The sequence below is a fragment of the Trachinotus anak genome, unplaced genomic scaffold, assembly GCF_046630095.1.
Source record: "Trachinotus anak isolate AG129_WGS33_773 ecotype Australia unplaced genomic scaffold, CSIRO_AGI_Tana_v1 ptg000004l, whole genome shotgun sequence".
Taxonomy (NCBI): domain Eukaryota; kingdom Metazoa; phylum Chordata; class Actinopteri; order Carangiformes; family Carangidae; genus Trachinotus; species Trachinotus anak.
This window is the reverse complement of record NW_027273855.1, coordinates 7,701,749-7,710,371: the sequence shown is the minus strand read 5'-3', so window position 1 is coordinate 7,710,371 and position 8,623 is coordinate 7,701,749. Positions and strand designations below refer to the sequence as shown.

The following is an 8,623-nucleotide window of genomic DNA, read 5'->3' as shown; positions in this document are numbered from 1 at the left end:
CAAAATGTTTTTCCAATGCAATGGTTTTCTGCTGTATCTACACAAAGCAACAACATTATGGATAAAGTTGGGAAAAGATCAGTGAGATAGCTGATAACTATAGCTAATGTATTGCTAGGGTTTCACAGTTGAAACATTTGGTTAAGGTTAGGTTAAGGTTGTGGTTACTCTGGTCTCAGATGTGCTACATGCCCAATCACCAACCCTTGACCACCACACTCTTTTTCTCTGCTATATATAGTACTGCATAATTAACTTTGTATTGCATGTAAAACATTAAATCTTCAAATGTGAAGGACACCTAGCTGCAGAAACCACAGATAGATGAGTACAGGACCAGTGTCTGTTACTGACAGGGAATTGTAGGGCAGGATCTGGGTGACTAGAAGTGGGTTATGAGGCTTTCCAGTCCCTGGGCTCATTCGTCCCCACCCTGATTCCTTTCCTCACTGTGAATGCCTGGGAACTGGGTGAGGGATATAATGTAGCAGAGAGCATGCCAGGGCAGGGCGGTATCCTGTCTGCAGGGGGTGGGCAGGGGCTGGTGGGGGTTTTGCTGGGCAGAAGCCACATTTATAGGGACGTACTCAGTGACCCTGCCTTGACAGATGTAGCTGGCACCCATTGATGTCAGCATGTAATGATTTATTAATGGGGCCATTAGAAACTGTCATGAACCCAATATTGGGGGGGAGTATCAGTCAATGTCAGCATGTAGGGGTTACAGTGTATCCACAGTAACATCCTGTGGGTGCGTTGCTATGAGGCTAATCATTCACAATGAAAGCATATTATTAGCTTTTTATTTACCAATAATCCTAGCATTTTCTCAATTTGTACTTTTCTCTCTGTCTCTTTTTTGGCTTCTCTCCTTCTCTCCCTCTGCAGAGGATTTTCTGACACATGCAGAGCCTTGGATCTGAATGACAAGTACGTTCAGCATGAATTAGAGAGGCAGGGGAGGGGGGTGCCCGCATCGTCACTGCCTCTCAAAGCCAGCAGTAAGTCCACATCGACATCTGCGTTTCCCTCCCTCCCTCTCCCCGTCTCCCTTTCGTCATATTACACCTTGGTAGCCTTTATGTATGATTCACCCTCTCTGCGAAGCACTGATCCCAAGCCTCTGCTGCCTCACAGCAGAGAATAATTAGGATGAATGGAGGATGGATGCTCCAGGGAGAAGCTTGCTGTTCTTACTCACTCGCTGACCAGCCTTTGCATCAGCAACGCGTCCTCTGACGTCAGCACAGCATCTCTCCTGCGCAATCATCCATAGTTCATAAGTATTTTGGAGTAATATGCACACACACACACACACACTGCTCTTCCCTCCTTGCTTGCTGCTGTAGCCTGCAGCAGCTTCACTGTGCGCTGAATATAAGCACAGCTTCACGTTGACATTTATCTGCACATTTTAGACACATGACACTGTTAGATTTGTGCCCTTAAGCATTTTAATAAGGAAGAAAAGCTTCATTATCTCTCATTTAAAGACAACATCTTTGTTTATCACTGCAAAATGTCAAGACCAGAGCTTTTTTTAAACTATGGGCCCCAGCTCAGACAAAATCAAGATTACTGTAGGTAGAAGGAGAATCTATTTTCTATCATTTCTAAGTTGATATATGAACATTTATTCATGCATGGAAATTGGACCTAATGATATCATTGGAAGGTGTAAGTCACACTAGATCTAAAAGTATGTATCTCTTGCCCATGTGTTCTGATTTGACAGAGCTATGACTTTTTGAAGGAGCCTGATTATTGATGCTACTTGCATTATTCAGGCACTAATGGTTTTTCAGTGTGTGAAATAGCTCAGTGAGCTGAGTGTCACAGCAGGTCAAACTACTAACTTCCCGTTGTTTTACAGCACCAGCATGCACCTGTCCTTTTCACCTCACTCAGTATCTGTGCCACCCTCTGCATGCCCCTTTTCAACACCCCAAACTATGAGGTGTGCCTCAACAGTTGAAAACCCCTAATCAAGACCAAAATACCAAGATCAAAACCAAAACTTTACAACACAACACACAGCATTATCATATCTGATTCTTTATGAATGTCAGCATCAAAACACATGCTTGTAACCGTTTGAGAGAGGACATTCAGACAATTTATCATCACATGGAACAGATTTTCTCCTCTTCACTTATGATGATAATCACATTTATGAGATGAATCTTGATGAGGCTCACATTTGAAGAACACATGTGCTGCTGCTGCTGCTTCTGCTCCTCTGTAACCTTGGCAGTGTAGCATTGAAAGTATTGATTGCATCACATTAAGCTTTGCACACGTCACCTCTCTCCACAACCTGCATGTGTACTGTACACACTGTAGATGACTACAGACAGGACATGGACGTATGTGTGTGTGTGTGTGTGTGTGTGTGTGTGTGTGTGTGTGTGTTTGTGTGTGTGTGTGTAAATGTTCTCTTCATAGAGCCAGTTAACACACCAGCCCAGAGAGGAAGATCAACTGTAACTCTGGCCATGCACACAGGATGTTCCCAGCATGCCCTGGGCTCTCTGGAGGCTACAGAGGTCACACAGGACAGTCCTTTGCACTTCTGGCCTTTTGAATAAATAATGAAGGAAGAATAAAGACCGGATGCATGACGAAAGAAAGGAATCAGAATCTGAATGACTTGCATACTACTACTCCTAGAAATTACAGTACATTTGTATTGCATTCACTTGACAGATCACAGTTTCGCAGTTGTTTCAGTGTCTTACTCAAAGACTTTTTTACATGTGGAGAGGAAGAGCTGGATGTCACATGCGGTATGTGAGGTTCAAGGCTCAAGGGAAGCAACACAGAGTAGTCAAAACTGTCATTTCAAATCAAAGTTTACTGCAATTAACATAATTAAAAATGAACGCATGGGCTGCGAGAGGAGGCTGAGAAATGCTGCTGATGTTGGCTGCAGTGTAAGCGAGAGAGAGCACGTGGGTGGGGCTTGAGAGAGTTTATAGAGGACAGTCAATAGGTGCCAGAGGTAGGATAGAAAGTTAGGCTGTGAATGAAGTGCACCTTATTCTATTATTCAATACTTTATTCTTTATTAGAGGATCAAGGCCTCCATCATTTCTGTAGGCTACACATGAAGCTAGAATCAACAGACAAGTAGATTGGCTTACTTAATAGCACCTCTAAAGGTCACTCATTTACACATTAGGCTATATCTTGTATATAAAAACAACAAATCTGGTTTATGGGAAGTTTATGGCTGGGCACAGTGACAGGAGCAAGTTGGAGAAACACTAACTCAAAAGAAAATGTTGTGGTGTCTGTGTTTGACAAGCTATGTGGTGTGAATAGGTGGCATCTTGGAGTCTGGTATCCGTTTTTAGATTTCTGTTCAATTAAACAAATGATATATTATAAAGTGTTAATAAGTGCTGGTAGATTTCTTTACTTAAAGAGTCAGACTAACCATTCCCCACTGTTTCCAGTTTTATGCTAAGCTAAACTAATCAGCAAGACCTTACTTCATATTTAACATACATAGCGTCTATGAGAGTGGATTGATCTAATTATCTGTCTCTTTGATAGAAAGTGAATAACTGAATTTTCCCAAAATGTTGACCTACTGTTAAAATGAAAGAAGAAACAGTGTTTATTGATCTGATCACCTCAGAAAAGTTGTCCCAAAATCTTGGTCTCCAAAATAGTGTTGTGCCTGTAACTCTACAGTAAGACCTCAATTGCAACTGAAAGCTAACGCAACCCACGAGTCAGGCGTCAACCGTAAATCAACATTTTAAATGAATAAATACAAAAAAAAAACAAAAACATGTTTGGCTTACTGTTATGAAGCTCAAACAGTTTGACCTACAGTGCTGCTTATGGTAAGAAAATGGACCAATTTGTTGTTGCTTTGTAGAAATGTCCAATCACAAAAGTCAGGTTAAATTTAGTGACAGTTGAATGCTTTGCTTAACTTAAATGCACAGTCGGTAACTTCTGGCACGAGCGGTCTCAGTCAAAACAATAACAAAAGATGTCATGTGGGGACTTTGTGAAGTAGCATGGGATGATGGGTGTTGTTCATTGCACCACGAATGCTGTCAACTCCTCCCATTTTGGATTCCTTCAGTGTCAGTCTTTCAGGAGGTTTTTTTACAGGAGCTGAATTCTCCACAGTCTCCTCCTCTCCAAAACAAACAGACCAGGTGATTATAACCAGTAAAAACACTGAATAAAGCAGTTTCACATTTAAGATCAGTGAATCATCGACACAGTTGAGAGGACACAGGACGTCTTGAAGGGACTAGGGGATGCTGAGCTGTCTCAAATTTGCTCTGCTTTTTTCTCTGATAACTTAAGATCCAGACGTCTTACGTGTCTAAAATCCTTCATTTGGTTAAAATACATAATTGAAGATGACCATGGTGTAAAAGGTATCTCTTAAAAATGTGGTTTAAAACTGGATCAAAAGTCAGCTTTGAGCTTCTGGCAGACAACGCCACACTATCTGCATGTGTGGATCTGACATTGACAGCACATTTCCATTAAAATCATGGATTTTCGTAGATTTGAGAATTGATGGAAACATTTGGGATAATTTAAATGCACAACTCAACAAAATATATATTTATAGGTCTGATCATTTTTAGACATTTTAATGCAGAGAAGTTACATATCATAATTTTAACATTTGTGGTACACAAATGTCAAATTCTTATGGGAGGTGTTTGCGATGGTATACTGAGCAATGTCCAGGATTTTAGCATCTCAGAAACAATATGTAATTTCTCAAGGGAGTTCCACAAATCTATACATTTTGCCTCTGCAATTTAGCCTTTGCAAAAAGCTCTCTCAAAAAACAAACAAAACAAGAATACAAGATGTATTTTGGTGATGCCAGAAAATGAGCTTTTTCACAATCATACTGATAATAGTGAAAAGACAGAAATATAAAACTGTGAGTGAAAGTCAGCACACGAAATATAGATTATACAAACATTCTGACCTCTGTCTTCATATTAATGAGGTTGGTATGTAAATCAGAGCTTTTGCAGATTGGCTGCAGAATGTATTTCATGGTTAAATGGACGAGGTTTATGGGAGTGAAAAGTCAGTGATGCAGAGACCAGAGGATGGGAGGAAAAGGTAGCAGTGGGTGAAGAGGATAAAGAGAGAAGGCAAAGAGTGAGAGTGTAAGAGTGCTTGATAAGAAGATGAGGGTCAAAGAGGATGGAGTAATAGAGGATGAAGAAAAAGGGATTAAGGGAGGAGGGATGAGGCTCCAGTGAGCATCCATCAAAGCAGGAGTGTAGTGCAAGGAAGTGATGAGTGAGGGTGGGGTAGTCTGTGAATTGTGGGGGGTGGGTGTGAGAAGAAGAAGAAGAAGCAGAAGATGGTCTGAACATATGGGGAGTGTGGGACAGAGCTGTACATCCTGGACAGTTGGGTGATGCGTGGGTTTGACACAGGATGTGTATCCATTTGTGTGACTAAAGTTACATCACAGCTGAAGGTCAACACACGCACAATGCTCCACAGATGCGCACATACACAATGCATGCACTGCAGGGAGGAGAAACAGAGGATGCTTCGCAGTGTAATAGGCAGTCCCTGGGGAGCACAGGATGTAGCAGTGAGGAGAGCAACGGATGTGTGTAAGGACGTCTCTGAATAACGGATGAAGCAGAAGAGGGAGGAGTGCCCCAGGCAAGGATGTGTGGCAGCTGAGAGCTTGTGTTGTTAACACAGCTCATAAAGTCTGGCTGACATCACAGCAGCACACAAAAACTACTATTCTTGACTGGTATATTTGAATTAATTAATTTACTATGGATTTACGAACACTGAACACAAGGGTAATATAATGGCCACTTTAAAATATCCCATGTGCTGGGTCTAAATACCACTCCCAAAGCTGGATGCTGCAGGTTTGATCAATTCACAGTGGAGTCTGGATGAAGGTGATGCTGTGTTTCTGCAACACAGTCATTAAAACTAGAGACAAAGCATCAGTGTCAACAGTACTTCAGTGTCAGTACTTTTTACTACACTATTACAAGAGTACTCAGTACTCATGGTCTGGACGACACGAATCATATGTATCTTACACGGTTGTGATGCTCTTGTGGTGACAAAATCTGTCCACAGAAAGACAGACTTGTGCTCTTTTGCACCAAAATTAGCAGGTATAAGCAGGTTTTTCAAATGTGGGTAAACTTGTAAAAAAGGGCAATAAACCTCTTTTACATTGCCAGCTCTTCTGTTCAAAAAGGACACACACACACACACAACTGTATAAGCAACGTCATCACATGCACTTGCAGAAAAGGCACACAAACACAGGGTAGAAAGAGTGAGATGCTAGCTTTATTCAGCAACTGGTAAAATGGATCCTCTCCTCTGATGACTGTTTTCTGAGCCGTCAAATAAAAATATAGCGGTTGCAGGTAAAGACTCAGAGAAACCAAGGTTGGGTGGTGGATCCAGGTGGGCTGGGGTTGGGGCATGGAAGAGAGGTGGCTGTTTTCTTGTGACATCACAAAGTTACAGAAGTCCTGACAGCTCGTTTGAAGGCTCAGTTCCTGAGTAGGGGCTGTGTGCATTTCTCTGTGGGCTGAGCATGTTGATACTTTCACAGTATAAATTTAGAACCTAGACCTGCTTTATAATCAAAAAAGACACGGACATCTCACTTTATACAATATGGGACCTTTAAAAGTTTGACTTGTTTTTATTATATCCTTCAGAAATGACATAATTTCTGCCTGTGAACTGTGAAAAGACTTTGTGCTAAAGAGGACTTCATCACCTTTTGTCACTGTCATTTTTAGCTTCTGGTGTTTCTTCTTTTACCTTCAGGAATCAGTTTTGTTATTTAGAAAGTTGCTCCATACTGACAGTCTGTAACTGCCTGACCAGTGAAATGGACTGGTATGAACTGGACCCTGTCGTGCTTTGCTGTCCCTCAATCTTCCTCTCTACTGGTTTGGGACCAGGTGTGACCAGTGGAATTTCATTTGCTTCATGCGTTCAGTCATTCAAAGAGGTAATTTCAGGGACTGTGGAGAGTTCATCTGTCTATGCCAACAGATCACTCCTCAAATGAGACACATTTGTGAAGCATGTGTGTGCATACGTGAGCGTGACATGACACTAAAAGCAGGCAGCAGCTCCTGCTATTTGCCATTGGCTGCAGAACATCAGGTGTGATGACTGTTGTATTAAACTGCCCTGGCAGCCCCCACCCCAACCGGTACACACAGACACACACATGCACAGCACAGAAACCTAATGAGCTGAGACCTATTAAAAATCAATTTTATAGCTGCTTTCCCTGCTCTCTTTATGTTCCACTCCAACAGCAAAGCCATTGCCGGGATTGCCCAAAGCATTAACGGGGGGAGGGGGGGGGGGTCTGCCTTGATGGACAGACTGAACCCACATTTACAGGTCAGGTGAGGTATGTATATATGTGCATGGTTATATTGACTTATACAGCCTCATATAGATATGTAATAGGCCTGTCAGTTGACTGAACAGCCATTTGCTTTGGTTTTAAATGACTTTGAGCGAGGTGCTTCTGATGTCTCTGTGGAACTTGACACAGTTATATTAGAGTTGTTACTTTTTCAAAAGGTATTACGTTTGAATTATTGTAATACAAAAACTAACTGTGTAGCCTGTCTTGAAATGTATTGTGATTCCACTCATTTCTATGAGGAACCAAGAGAAACATTTGCAAACTGAGCAGAGAAGAATGGACACTACTTGGCTGAAATAGGTAGATTAAGATTGATGAAAATAAACAGGTATTACTATAATTTGTAATTTTCAACTTATGAAATGCTGTTGTTAGCCTGCTATCATGCTGTTTTCCTGTTCTGCCTGTGTTTTGCTTCAGTAAATTTCTAAATCAGGTTGACTCGTTTGCAGTGAATGTGTGTTTTTAATTGTGTGTTTCAACAGCAACAGTACGACTGTATTGGTGGGATATTTGTTTTATTGTTTTTATTATTTATTATGGATCCCAGAGAAACAAAAAATGCATGGCTATTAAGGATCCTTGTTCTACATTAGTATGCAGTTTGTGTAATTTTGGCTGGACTGCAACAGCAGGGACAGATAACAAATTGTGTGTTTTTTTTCCCAAAATTCAAACAGTACTGTTGTTTGAATTGCAAATTGAAAGTGACAGCTCTGATTTATTTCTTAGGACTGTAGTTTAAACATATGCAGTATGTGATGCTGGGACGGGCAGGAGGGCTAATGCAAAATGAGAAGATGCTTACAAATTATCACAGTTAGCAAGAAAATATATTTAAGAGTGTTCCTGGAAAAAACCAAGGTCACATTGGAGGCCTGTTCCTCTTGTGTGCTCATCAGTTAACTGTTTCATGCAGAAAAACAATGCTGCTATCAACTGCAGAAGTTAATCTCAGAAGAAAATGAACTCTAGTCTGGAAATCTTTGTTTCTGTTTCTTTGTGTGTGTTTCCTTTCAACAGCTGACAGTTGCTCAGTGTTTGTCTTTAACTTCATAAGCTTATCGTCACTTCTTTTTGTTCCTCATCTCACTAATGTGATTTAGCTGCAGGCTGATAATGGATATACTCCCTAGACGCACACACACACACACTTAGAAGGACACAGTG

The 8,623-nt window shown here is 41.1% G+C and overlaps 1 long non-coding RNA gene across 1 annotated transcript; it reads left to right on the top strand.

Moving 5' to 3' along the window:
- Positions 1–737: 737 nt before the first annotated feature.
- LOC139619922 (uncharacterized) lies at positions 738–2,630 on the top strand. The gene is made up of 2 exons (XR_011690691.1): positions 738–1,001; positions 2,446–2,630. It is a non-coding gene; the product is annotated as an uncharacterized lncRNA (long non-coding RNA).
- The last annotated feature ends 5,993 nt before the right edge of the window (positions 2,631–8,623 follow it).